General features: G+C 40.4%; 1 protein-coding gene across 1 annotated transcript in view; it reads right to left on the reverse strand.

The window, feature by feature from the left end:
• MIGA2 (mitoguardin 2) overlaps window positions 1–6,025 on the reverse strand; it is a 1,296,375-nt gene extending 1,290,350 nt beyond the window's left edge. Inside the window, exon 1 of the mRNA XM_044058371.1 lies at window positions 5,942–6,025. The gene's annotated coding sequence lies outside the window, so the exon portion shown is untranslated. The remainder of the gene's footprint in view (window positions 1–5,941) is intronic.
• Between the last annotated feature and the right edge of the window lie 8,637 nt (window positions 6,026–14,662).

The raw sequence follows: 14,662 nt of genomic DNA on the forward strand, positions 1-14,662 counted from the left end.
CAGGGGGCTGGAATTTATGGGAGAAAACTGGCAAAGGGACCAAGGTATAGGGAGCAAATAACTAGAGAGCGAATATGATAGAATGGGAAGATGGGAAGATGCCAAGAATGTGTTTGAACTGCAGAATAGAGAGTGCCTTCCCTATCAAGGAGTCATATCGGAGTATAGACAAAGAGAAGGAAACAGGGGGGTCCTAAACAAAAAGACCAGCACTGGTAGAGTTTTTAAGTAGAATCTAGAACAGAAGCTGCCATTAAAAAAGGAATAATTAGTATAGCATATAAAATATTGCATGACGACTTTAAGAATCAAGAGGAGGTTAGAAAGAATTGGAAAGAGAGACTGGATAAGCAATTCACAAAGAAACGATGGGAGGATATATGTATTTCTCCCCAAATATGTCAACAAAATCTAGAAGGTTTAGGATTTTTGCTTGGAAATGTTTACATGGATATTTTTATACCCAAAGTAGACACTAGAGAATTTATCCTCAGGTAGATAGCAAATTTTGGAGTTGTGATGGGGAAGAAAGAGGTAATTCAGAACATATTTTCTGAGTACAGTGAGTTGGGGGACTTGAAGGATTCCCTGCAGGCTGCACTGTCGGAGATGCTGGGTGGGCAGATTGGTGTGATGAGGGAAATTATTTTTCTCAGCTATGATACAGAATCGGAACTGCCTAGACATGGTAAGGCCTTGCTGTCTCTAATAATGATGGCTGCCAAAAAAGCAATTACTAAAAAATGGAAATCAAAATCTAAACCAACTATATTAGAAGTAGTGAATATAGCAATAGAGATAAAAGAACTGGAATTGAGATCTTTATAAAAAGGTAGGAGCAAACTACATAAGAAAAATGTGAGTTACAGGAACAATACATATGGGGAGGAAAGAGGTTTAAAAGAAGGCAGAACTTAAATGAGCTATGTAATGTTTAACTGAAAACGATTGGGTAGATAAGTGATGTATAAGGTTTGCAACTGGGAGTCTGTCAGTACAGTTTGTGATGTAAAATGCTTAGAACTAGGATTTTGTGGGTGTGGTTTGTTTTTATTTAGATAAATGTATGACTGCTCATGTTGTACGTGATGGTTTAATAAAGATGTTTCTTGTTTAAGAAAAGGGCAGGAATTGAATAATTTATGTAATGTTGCTTAGGTTATATGATACATAGCAATATATGTGGGCCATAATATTTGTTAATTTTTACTTGTTAATACACTTGATTACTTTTATATAAATGTAAATGTGCCTAAGCCACAAGTGGTAATTCAATAAAGGTGTTTAAAAAGAAACAAATAAGAAGGCACACGGACGCGTACAAACACACACACACACACACACACACACATATTTATAATATATATATATATATATATATTTTTTTTTTAATACACAAACATAAACAATAAACATTTCGACCTGTCTGGGACAAATCAACAACTTAAGGTGCATCACTGAAGTATTAAGTGACTTAGTATACTAGACTGAAAATGTAACACATTTGGAATCACCATAAAAATTCAAAGCATCAATTACCTCCGATCATTTCTATACACTTTATATAACGTATATGTAAAAGTTAACTACCACAAGTGTACATTTTTATATTACACAAAACCACAAGTGCTGAAAGAATCTACTTTCTGGATATAAGTGTAGTAATGATGACGTAGAAAGCTGTAACAGATTGAAAGAAGCCGATTCACATTCATTAGAAAGTGTAAAGACAATTATACATTGTATACAAGCTAAAGCACTGTGTATGCTAGGCATACAATACTTACCTGATTTAATAATAGTCATAATATTTTCATATTACTACACTTACTAAACATGTTTGCAGCTGTTCAGTTATCACTACAATTACTCAACAGTTTTTGCAGTTATACAGCTACACAATGGTCTCCATGCACTATGCATTCATACGCACTGTGGTCATGCGTGAGCATGCAAATCTGTGTCAGAGAGAAAAACAAAGGCAGAGAGATAGCGAGACAGCAAGCAAGTGCATGTACAAATATGTATTTTAGAGAACCTTATTCACAATTTTCTAAATTTGCCCATATAAAGATATATGATAAAGAACATAAGAGCAAACCGAGACATTACTACATGAGAATGAACATTTTCCCTTCCAAACAGTACTAAATGCATATTCTAATTTGTTGCTCACATACGAATAGTGACATCCAAATTATGTCATAGTAATTTGCCAAAAATGTTCTTTCATTAACAGCAAATAAACAGTAAACTGCAGTGGCAAATTAGCACTTGCATCTAGTGTGTATTATCACTGAAAATGGTCCACCGGTAAAGTTAGCTGACTTGCGTAACACATATTTACAAAAAGTGTTTGAGGATTTGCCTGTCGTTGCATCTATCTCAGCAATGCAAATTCAGTAACTCTAATTTACTAACATACTAACAGCAATCAAAACTCCTACTTCAGTCAGCAGCTTTGTTTCTCTTTTACATAAACCAGAGAAATATCTGCTGATTAAAGGTATGCTTTAACTTGATCTGACACACACATACCTCTCAACTGTACAGATTTTCACAGAATGCCCAGATTTTTGCCTCAAAATTTTGGTCCATTCCTCATAAAATCTGTGATTTTCTGGATTTTTGTGGCCAATCAGTTAGGTTTGAATTTATTAAATAAGGACAGTCATTTGAGTTTCAGACTTTATATCCTTCAGAAACTACACTGTAAACACACAACTTTTTATTCTAGCAGCTTTCTACATTTATAAAATTTGTCCCCATTTTTGAGGCTTTGTCTCCCATTATTTTTGGACCAAACAGTGATCAACTCAACTTTATTAATAAAGCAGTACCATTGGCATTAAACATTACATCTCCAAAATGTGGAACACTATGTCTTACAATATGGAGTGGAAAAAAATGGGCAAAATGTAGAGCACTTGCTAATAACTTCAACTAGGAAGCACACATCATGATTAAATGTGTTACTTTATACCTGTAATACTTCTTTTGACGAATTAACGATTCAGGGTCACTTACCATGCATATTACGTGACAGGCCCTTTTCAATGTGGACAGAGTGGAACAAGAGCTACCCAAGACTCAAAGGAAGAAATGTTCCACATACTAAAGGTACATTTGGAAGATATGATCAATACCTATAATAACAGTAAATTAGAATTACCTACATATACGCTATGAAGCAATACGGAGACAAATGACATATTAGAATAAAGGTTTGACACTCACCATTGTAACTCGACTGCAACACTCGAGCTACTAGAAGAGTAGCTCAAGATTCATGTTCTGCACACAGTTAGCTGCCCACCTCACCCCAGAAATGCAACACAAGAGACTGTTCCTTAAAAATAAAAATAAAGTAAAAATTCTTTAGCTATAACCCCTTTCAAAAGAAGCTAAAAAGCAAACCTCTCAAATGTCCATATTTTGATGTACCGTTTGCATTTTCAGGCCTAAATTAACCCTGCATATGATGTACCTATTTTTGGAGCTATGTCTGTATTTTCAGGCTTGATTTACATCTGCACACTACTATGTGACCTCCCCCCATCCCAAACACAGCGAGATGTGATTTTTGAAGCTGCAATAATAATTTAAAGAAAGCACACATATATTACAAAAACAAGCAACCTTGTGCCATAGAACTTTGCAATCAGTTGATTTTGAGTCTACAGATTTTATAGGTTCAGAGGTAGGTACTATGCTATGGGCCCAAGGGCCTAAGTAAGCCTAGCCAACAAAGGCTGTGTATATGACATATTATACAATGACTGGCCACAGAAGTGATACCTGGGGTGTATTTCCCATCTACTCATCAAGATTTTTCTTGAAGAGCGTTAATGAGGACCTTTGCTTGACATAGATAGATGGCTAGCTTGTTCCAGAGTACGGGAAGTCGCTGGGACAGGAATCTATCTTCCAGCATGTCCTGTTTATTGTGGTGACAAGGTTTAGGTCCCTAGAGCGTGTAGCTCGGAGGGATTGGGATTTCTTTAGGTGTAACATGTCCAACAGCTCTGGGTTTGACATAGCTTTATATGTTAGGCAGAGATCACATCGGAGTAGGTGATATGCTACAGAGTAAAGCTGGAGTTTTTTGAGACGGTCAGTGTAGGACATCTGTTTGAGGCCAGTAATCCTCTTTGTGAGGTACTTCTGTGGCCTTTTCAGCTGCTGCAGATATCTTGTGAGGTACATTCCAAAAGGAGCGTTGTACTCTATAATGGGTCTGAGTGTCGAGTAGAGGGGAACAATGACCTCTTTTTTCCTGGATGTGAAACCTTTTGTGATGAGGTGTGCCATACAGGATTTCCTGACTACTGTGGCAATGTGATTATCAAAAGGAGAGACTACTGTCCACCTGGGTCCCAAGGTCTCTTATCGCACATTTGGTGTTAAGAAGACTGCCGTCTATGTGGTAGTTCACGGGTACAGAGTTTTTACCAAAGGGGATAACAATGAATGCACTTTTTGGCATTGAGCTTGAGGCCATGGCTTTGACACCAGGCATCTGTCTCAGTGAGGCCCTTCTGTAGGATGTCCACATCATTTGGGGGCTCTACTATAGCTCCTAGTTTGCAGTCATCTGCTAACTTCGTTAGCCAGAGGCCTTCGGTGTTAGCCTGTACTTCAGAGAAGTAGATACCAAACAGGAGAGATCACATGAGTGAACCCAGTGGTACTCCACTTGTCACTGGTTTGAAGTCTGCAACTTTTACAGTTACTCTTATATTTTCTATCATTTTTGTCTATTTACTAAACTTACTTTTCTGAATAGTTCCCCACATTCCTACTGGAAGCAGAAGAACTATGTACCCTCTGGTATTCAAATTTTGAGATTATTAAATGCCAGATTTTGGCTGGATGTGCCTACTTTCCAATGGACTTTGTACCCGTTTTCAATACTTCAGGTTGATATGTATGGTTAAAACAGATTTTTTTTATCCTTGTTTAAACAACAGTTTTACTAACCGCAGGGACAATGACGTTAAGTAAAGTTGGAGCTGATCTCATTCAGGAATTGTTTGACTGAATGAAAATATAAACAAAGCTGGGGAAACCATACTGGACTTTCACCCCACTGACATAAGCTGTGGCAAGGAGTCAGTTTCAGCTGATTTTTTTTAGTTGTAACAAAGCAGGTAGGCACGCAACAGTAAAGGCACACGTTTTTTTGCTGTCGATCACATAAACTTCCACAAATACTTCTTACAAGCACGAGCACAAACTCAAATTTGAAACACCACATTCACATTAACCAAAATAAAACACACTGCTTGCGCGATCGTGAACTACATGTGCCACTCAGTTCGGAGTTGTCATCTAGATAACTAAAATAATTATTTAGCGCTGGGTTGACTTCATAAAAAGAAATTAAACAGTGGCAACTCTTTAACTAGCTAAAAGTATCGACAGAACAGTGACTACAAATGACTGCCAAGTTGTTTCCGAGTACACATTTTAATTTTCTTCACCAGGTTAGAGCACCGATCATTTAAATGCATTTTACTTCCACTGAGGAAAGTTTGTCAGATAAAAATGCACCAAATCTCAAAGACATTAACAGGGTTAAGAAATGCGCAAGTTGGAAAAGTGAAAAAAAGCCTTAGGTAATATATTAGGAGACGTCCAGCTTCTGATTCAAGTAAACTCCCTCCATACAAAACAGCAGACCGATTTATCTGCATTCTAACCTCTTGCCCCAAGACTTGATCTTGCACAGTGGTTCAGATGATACCAACATTAAAAAGCAATGTCACTATCTCTGATTTGCCCCGTGCAGACTACACAACGTTAGCTCACGAACCGGGCCACCAACAACCATCTTTAGAAGCAAGTCCATTCACCTCGACGAATTCCACTGCTTGAGATAGTCTTTCAGATTAAAAATGATACAACAGCAACAATTATGTGATGAAAAAAAATCACTTACATATTACAAATCATTCCATATCAGCATTGCAATTAAGAAAAAGCGAAAGGACAACGTCTCCTTCCAGTACCAACATCACTTTACCTGAGGGTTGTGCCTGAAACAATACTGACATGAATACTACCCAATCACATATAAAGTTAAAAGTTGTAGTCTATGCTCCTACAATTGCTAAAGAAGTGGGAGGGATTCTCGGTCTAAGATTTGTTGCAGGGGAAAGATGTTCCTTCCTGGTTAGAAGGATGAATGTTCTGATTGGATTATACGTTTGACTGACACGCTCATTAAACTGGAGGTTAAGTAGTGTGGGTTTTCAGCACCATTCATCAGAAAAGCTTTACTAGTAACCGCACAAGCACAAAATCATTTAAAGACGCGTTTGCTCATTTCGCGTTTAGTTGCAGTTTGTATAGCCGTACATCTTTAATGTCCTTGATTTCCACGGCTGGGTGGACATAATCATAGCTCTCAACCTTTCAGTGCAAAAAAATCTGGACAAATCCAAAAAAAAATAATGTGGGGGGGGGGGGGGGGGGTTCAAAATTAGGGACAGATTTTAAATATTCCTCCAATGAACTTAGAATGTTGCTAGAATGCCAGATTTTATATTATTATATATTTTCTGAGTGAAGTCTGAAACTCAAATGTCTGCCATTATTTAGTATTATTTACTTATGTAAATCTTCAATGATTTGCCAGAAAATAACACATTTTATGAGGAACAGACCAAAAATAAGAATCACAAATCTGGACATTCTGCAAAAATCTGGACAATTGAGAGGTAATAGTTCCCAACCTTCCATTTCCAAAATGTTGTACACCAGCTCTCAGGATGTGGAACGGATGTTCAAACTATGGATGAAGCCCATATTTGCAGCTTAGTAACAACTTAAATGTCTTATTTTACAATTATAAAAAAGTTATTTTGATGAATTAATATGATTCATCATTATTTATCCTGGACCTCTGTTAAAAATACATTTAATGCGTGATAGCCCCTTTGAATGTGGAAAGAGGTACATTTGAGAGCTATGTGAATGGATGTCGTTTATCCTATCTCAAAAAATTTTGTTCTTCTCTTTGTGAAAAATGTGAATTTTATGGCAAATTGGGGAGGCATGCAGACCATATCTTAATTTCCAAAATATGGGTAACTCATACCTCCCAAACTCTTAGTGCAATAAATCTAGACAAAGCCAAAAATAATGGGGGGACAAAGGTCCAAAATTGTGGGCAGATTTTAAATATCACTCTTATAAACTGAGTGGTGCTAGCAGCAGAGAGGCAAAAAAGAGTGAGTGCTAAACTGATTTAAGTATACTTTATTGCTACTACCTTTGCGAACGTCCTTTCTCACCAAAAAGCGAGCTATATCTGATGTTTTACCTGTTTAAGCTTGTTTTACTGTTTTTTTCAAATTGCACTTTAACGTTTGTCTTTTGTTGCATTTTATCTGTTGAGGCTGCTCACTCAAGTGCACTAGCCTGTGTTAAGCTACTACTGTGAATTTTCTGCTGTTTGCTTCTTAAAAAAAACAAAAAAAACCCCCCAAAAATCCTTGTTTCCCACCTTTCCCTACCTAGAATAGTCCTTAATACAGGCATTGCTGTATTCCGGACTTTAGTATAGTTCCTGTGTTGCCCATTTCCTTACTTGGATAGAAGGAAGCTTCTTTGTTCACCAGTGGGAGTGGGGAGCTGTGAGCAGCCTATCTGTTCCTGGAGGAGTGATCTCAGCACAGAATCTGGTAGTTTATTGGCCATTTTGGGCTAATTTCTAGCTCTTTCTAGTCCCCTGTATAAAAACCCACTTTGGCACAGTTTTTTGCTTGTTCCTACTCAGCTAAAGCTCCTCGTGGTCCTGCAGAGTGGTGCTAGCAGCAGAGAGGCGAAAAAGAGTGACTGCTAAACTGATTTAAGTATAATTTATTGCTACTACCTTTGCAAACGTCCTTTCTCGCCGAAAAGCGAGTTATATCTGCTGTTTTACCTGTTTAAGCTTGTTTTACTGTTTTTTTTCAAATTGCACTTTAAAGTTTGTCTTTTGTTGCATTTTATCTGTTGAGGCTGCTCACTCAAGTGCGCTAGCCTGTGTTAAGCTACTACTGTGAATTTTCTGCTGTTTGCTTCTTAAAAAAAAAAAAAAATCCTTGTTTCCTGCCTTTCCCTACCTAGAATAGTCCTTAATACAGGCATTGCTGTATTCCGGACTTTAGTATAGTTCCTGTGTTGCCTATTTCCTTACTTGGATAGAAGGAAGCTTCTTTGTTCACCAGTGGGAGTGGGGAGCTTTGAGCAGCCTCTCTGTCCCTGGAGGAGTGATCTCAGCACAGAATCTGGTAGTTTATTGGCTGTTTTGGGCTAATTTCTAGCTCTTTCTAGTCCCCTGTATAAAAACCCACTTTGGCACAGTTTTTTGCTTGTTCCTACTCAGCTAAAGCTCCTCGTGGTCCTGCAGAGTGGTGCTAGCAGCAGAGAGGCGAAAAAGAGTGACTGCTAAACTGATTTAAGTATAATTTATTGCTACTACCTTTGTGAACATCTTTTCTCACCGAAAAGTGAGTTATATCTGCTGTTTTACCTGTTTAAGCTTGTTTTACTGTTTTTTTTCAAATTGCACTTTAAAGTTTGTCTTTTGTTGCATTTTATCTGTTGAGGCTGCTCACTCAAGTGTGCTAGCCTGTGTTAAGCTACTACTGTGAATTTTCTGCTGTTTGCTTCTTAAAAACAAAAAAAACAAAAAAAATCCTTGTTTCCGCCTTTCCCTACCTAGAATAGTCCTTAATACAGGCATTGCTGTATTCCGGACTTTAGTATAGTTCCTGTGTTGCCCATTTCCTTACTTGGATAGAAGGAAGCTTCTTTGTTCACCAGTGGGAGTGGGGAGCTTTGAGCAGCCTATCTGTCCATGGAGGAGTGATCTCAGCACAGAATCTGGTAGTTTATTGGCCATTTTGGGCTAATTTCTAGCTCTTTCTAGTCCCCTGTATAAAAACCCGCTTTGGCGCAGTTTTTTGCTTGTTCCTACTCAGCTAAAGCTCCTCGTGGTCCTGCAGAGTGGTGCTAGCAGCAGAGAGGCGAAAAAGAGTGACTGCAAAACTGATTTAAGTATAATTTATTGCTACTACCTTTGCGAACATCCTTTCTTGCCGAAAAGTGAGTTATATCTGCTGTTTTACCTGTTTAAGCTTGTTTTACTGTTTTTTTCAAATTGCACTTTAAAGTTTGTCTTTTGTTGCATTTTATCTGTTGAGGCTGCTCACTCAAGTGCGCTAGCCTGTGTTAAGCTACTACTGTGAATTTTCTGCTGTTTGCTTCTTAAAAAAAAAAAAACAAAAAAATCCTTGTTTCCCGCCTTTCCCTACCTAGAATAGTCCTTAATACAGGCATTGCTATATTTCGGACTTTAGTATAGTTCCTGTGTTGCCCATTTCCTTGGATAAAAGGAAGCTTCTTTGTTCACCATTGGGAGTGGGGAGCTTTGAGCAGCCTATCTGTCCCTGGAGGAGTGATCTCAGCACAGAATCTGGTAGTTTATTGGCCGTCTTGGGCTAATTTCTAGCTCTTTCTAGTCCCCTGTATAAAAACCCACTTTTAGCACGGCTTTGCGCGAATGTGCGCATAGCGCAGCATCAGGCAGTGCCGCTTAATCGGGTGCAAACCATTCCCGGCTCCATAAAGTCTACTCTTCACTTTTTCCCTTAGAACTGCTCTATCTCTCAAACTAAACACCCTATTCTCAATCTAAGGCCCTGCACTTGCTCATATAAGCAATTTTACAAGTTAGCACTAGTAAACTAAAAGCACTACATCCCTCTATACTCCCTTCTAGCATTTTGTCCCCTATTGGTCCTTCTGATTCAGTGATAAAGAAGTTCCCTATACTATTCTAGCATGTCCAAAGGTCAGTTAATGGCTTCTTCTCCAGTCCACCTGGTGAATCTGGGAATCTTGAGGCAATGTTACAACTGCCTCATGTACACAGACAACCCTCTCCTCCTTCCAATAAGTTCAAATATATGTGAGAGATGCAACCATATAGCCAAACTGGAGGCTGAGCTCTCTCAACTCAGAACTGGTGCAACCAGACAGGAGGAGAAGGTAACCTCGCAGACCACAAATCCAGTCTCACATAGTCCTACCACAACAGCAAACCAAACACATAAACACACAAAAACATACTCGGGGGCTCTAAATAAAAATCTGCCTAAGCAGCAGAGATCTCCAAAGCAGACATCCAAGCAAACGCTACCCCAAAACAAAACACATGCAACACATAGCTCACAAAGTCAGTGTGCCAAACAGTCACAGCCCTTAAGGCTAAATAACACACCTGATACACTTGTAATAGGTGACTCTGTAGTCAGACACACTGACGTCCCGCTCACCAGGCTGAACAAAGAGAAGATCACAGTGAGCTGCCTGTCAGGCGCTAGGATCCGCCACATAACACAAGCACTCAGGTCAATCCAAAGCAAGTACAAATATGACTCAGTCATTGTCCATGCTGGTGTGAATGACCTGAGACGTACCTCCCTGGACTACATGAAAAGAGACATAAAGGAGCTCTCTGTACTTGTAGCCCAGGCTGCTATGACCCTGACCTTGAGCAGCATCTTACCCTCACCCAGAATGATGACACAGTATAAAGACAAAATGATCAATTTTAACAAATGGCTAAAATTTTGGTGTCATTCAAAGGGGATCCAGTGTCTGTAAGCCTGGGAAGACATGCTCAACAAGCCACGTTGCTTCACTAGGGACGGCTTGCACCTGTCACCCCTGGGCTTTCAGATATTGGCAAAGGCTCTTGCCACCCCCATAGTGCCTTTTTTAGGCAAGGCTCAAAAGACAAACCCACCTCCATAGACAACACAATGAATAAGAAACTAAGGGTAATGCTGCTCACTGCCAGAAGTCTAAACCTCAAGATGCACTCACTCAAAGCCCTCCTCAGTATGGAGAGCATCAATATCTGTGCATTGACAGAAACCTGGTTCAAGGCTCCAGAGAGCACCCCAGCACTACCAGGTTATACCTCATATCATGCTTTTTGGCCTCAAAACTCAGACCGAACCATAAAAGGAGGGGGAGTATCCATACTCATCAAATATACCCACACCTCCAGGTTACTGGCATAGCACGAGGAATCGGAGACCATCCATGTGCAACTAACAGTGGGCAAAGCTGCTTTTCAGTTTGTAGCATGTTACAGACCACCCTCTCAAAAACAGGAATCCCACTCGACTTTCCTGAGATCACTAGAGAATATGAAGATCTCTCCAAACACCATTATATTGGGTGACTTCAACTACCCAAACATAGACTGGGAGCACTAATCAAGCCCCAACACCCTAGCCCAAAGGTTCCCAGAATTTATAAACTCAAATGCTATGGAACAACTAGTCACTACTCCCACAAGAGGGGAAAACATACTGCACCTGGTCATCACCAACATGGGGACTCTATGCTCCATACCAGAGGTATACCCCTCATTGGTAAGATCTGACCATAAATTAATCTCACTGGATATCCACATACTGACCCCACCCCCAACCCAAAAAGACAGTGAAAAACTTCACAAAAGCGAACTTCACACTTCTCAAAACCGAGGTGGAATCCTTCAAGGCCCCCAGACCAGTGGAAACTACAGCCCAAACTGCAGAATCCTTTGTAAATGCATTCTATGGACACCTCCAGGAATGCATGGATCATGCTATCCCAAACAAAACCAAGACCCAATCGTCCAAAGGCAGGCGTCCAGTCTGGTGGACCCCAGCCATAAATAAGCTGTACAACAGAAGGAGGAAGCTACTACATGATAGAGCAAAATCCCTAAAAGGGAAGGCATCTCTGATCAGTACTAGCAAAAAACTACGATCCCTCATAAAATCCACCAAGGCCAGCTTCGAGAAAAAAATTGCACAGGACTGTAAAGAAAATCCAAGGCTTTCTTTAGTTATGTTAGTAACCTGGGTGGAAACTCCCAGATATGCTCAGAGTTGATCCAAAATGACAAAAAATACACTGAACCCACAGACATTGCCAACATCCTGGCAGACAGATTCAGTGCAAACCCCCCCCCCCAAAAGAGCAAATAACTATCCCAGCAGAGTGCAGCCTCCCTAACATCCCAGATGCTCAGGTGAAAGCCGCCCTCTCCAAAGCAAAAAACACAGCATCAATGGGACCTGACGGTGTCCCGGGTTGCGTCCTACATGAACTCCAAGAAGAGATAAACCCTCACGTAAAGCTGCTGTTCAATCTCAGCCTTATCACAGGTTATGTACCCAAAGAATGGAGTACAGCGACAGTGGTCCCACTCCACAAAGGTGGTGCGTCTACGCACCCTGGAAACTATCGCCCCATACGCCTGCCTAGCCTGGTCTGCAAAGCTATGGAAAGGATCATCATGGAACTCATAAACAAAGACATTGGGGACCTACAGACATTGGATCCTACCGAATTCGGCTTTGTTAAGGGCAGATCCTGCCTCTTGAACCTGGTCGACTTCTTTGAAACAGTCACCAAGGCCATCGATGAAGGGAAGGTAGTCCACACAGCCTACCTGGACCTCACAAAAGCCTTCAACACAATACCTCACTCGGGCATCATAGATAAGCTCTCCAGCTTAAATATAAACCCCTATGTCATAAGATGGGTTGCAAACTGGCTCAAAGACAGAACCCACATGGTCAGAATTGCTGGAGCCATGTCAGACTCAAAACCAGTTACAAGTGGCGTCCCACAAGGCTCAGTCCTGGGACCTCTCTTGTTCGGTATATATTTTTCTGAGGTACAGGCTAACACAGGAGGACTGTGGCTGACCAAGTTCGCAGACGACTGCAAATTGGGCGCCATAATTGACTCTCCAGCTGACACAAGCATCCTCCAAAAGGGTCTCACAGAGATGGATAACTGGTGCCAGAGCCATGGCCTAAAGCTAAACACCAAAAAGTGTATAGTTATACCCTTTGGCAAAAACAAAGTACCCACAAATTACCACATAGGTGGTAATCCATTAAGTACGGAAAAAGTAATTAGGGACCTGGGGACCCAAGTTGATAGTAATCTCTCCTTTGACAACCACATTGCCAAAGTGGTTAGAAAAACCTTCTATATAGCTCACCTTATCATGAAAGGATTCACATCTAGATCAAGGGAGGTCATAGTGCCCCTTTATTCATCCCTCATAAGGCCCATAATAGAATACAGTGCCCCATTTGGGATGTACCTTACCCGACACCTGCAGCAACTAGAAAGACCCCAAAAGTACCTCACAAAGAGGATAAAGGGACTCAAACAGATGCCATATGCTGCTCGGTTAAAGAAACTCCAGCTCTACTCAGTAGCATACAGCCTACTTAGAGGCGATCTATGCCTGACGTATAAAGCCATGTCAAACCAGGACTTAATGGACATGCTCCACCTCAGAAATTCCAAATCCCTTAGAGCTACATGCTCAAGGGACTTGAACCTAAGCACAGAAATAAATAGGACATGCTGGAGTGACAGATTCATAACCCAGAGGCTCCTTTCGCTCTGGAATAGAATCCCAGTCCATGTTAGGCAGAGCCCCTCACTGTTTCTCTTCAAGAGGAATCTTGACGAGTGGATGGGAGATCGTAGGTTTACCCCGGGGATTACTTCTGTGTCACTACTAGACAGAGGCACAGTAAACTAACCTAAAAAAGGGCACAGTAAACTCAATTCAATGGGTGGCAATAGCCAAACACACTCTGGCTAGGCTTGAAAATGCCCTAGGGCAGATAGCCTAGTATGAACCTATGAAATGTGCTAGAATAGCAGGTTATGGGCATACATAAATTTTTCTGAAGGATAGGAAGTCAGAAACTTGAATGTTTGTCATTATCTAGTGACTTCAGTCCTAAATGATTTGGCAGAAAACACAAATTTTGTGACAAACAGGCCAAAATATAAGGCAAAAATCTGGACATTCTATGAAAATCTGGACAGTAGAGAGGTATGTGATTACTAACTCTTATAATGTGGAATATATGAGCAAAATATGGATCACTTAATAACAAAGAAGTTCACATCATGGTTAGAATGTCAACCCTTATAGGTTCATATGTTCATAGGTAGGTACTAGGCTATTGGCCCTAGGGCCTATATAAGCCTAGCCAAACGGCACCCTGGCTTTTGTTACCAACGAAAATTATTTTCCTGTGCCCCTGTCAAGCAGAGCCACAGAAGTGATCCCCGGGGTGAATTTCCTATTTCCCATCCAATCATCAAGATTTTTCTTGAAGAGTGCTAATGAGGAGTTTTGTTTGATATAGATAGGTAGTTTGTTATAGAGTATGGGAAGTCTCTGGGAAAGGAATATATCCCTCCAGCATGTTCTGTTTATTGTGGTGACAAGGTTTAGGTCCCTAGAGCGTGTAGCTCAGAGGTATTCAGATTTCTTTACATCGAGCATGTCCAACAGCGCTGGGTTTGACATAGCTTTGTATGTTAGGCAGAGATCGCCTCTGAGTAGGCAATATACGACAGAGTAAAGCTGGAGTTTTTTGAGATGGTCTGCATAGGGCATCTGTTTGAGGCTAGTAATCCTCTTTGTGAGGTATTTCTGTCGCCTTTCCAGTTGTTGTAGATGTCTTGTGAGGTACATACCAAAAGGGGCGTTGTACTCTATAACGGGTCTAATGAGTGATGAGTAGAGGGGAACAATGACTTTTTTTTTCCTGGATGAGAAACC

Source organism: Protopterus annectens, chromosome 16.part0, assembly GCF_019279795.1.
Source record: "Protopterus annectens isolate FY-2018-M chromosome 16.part0, PAN1.0, whole genome shotgun sequence".
NCBI lineage: Eukaryota > Metazoa > Chordata > Ceratodontiformes > Protopteridae > Protopterus > Protopterus annectens.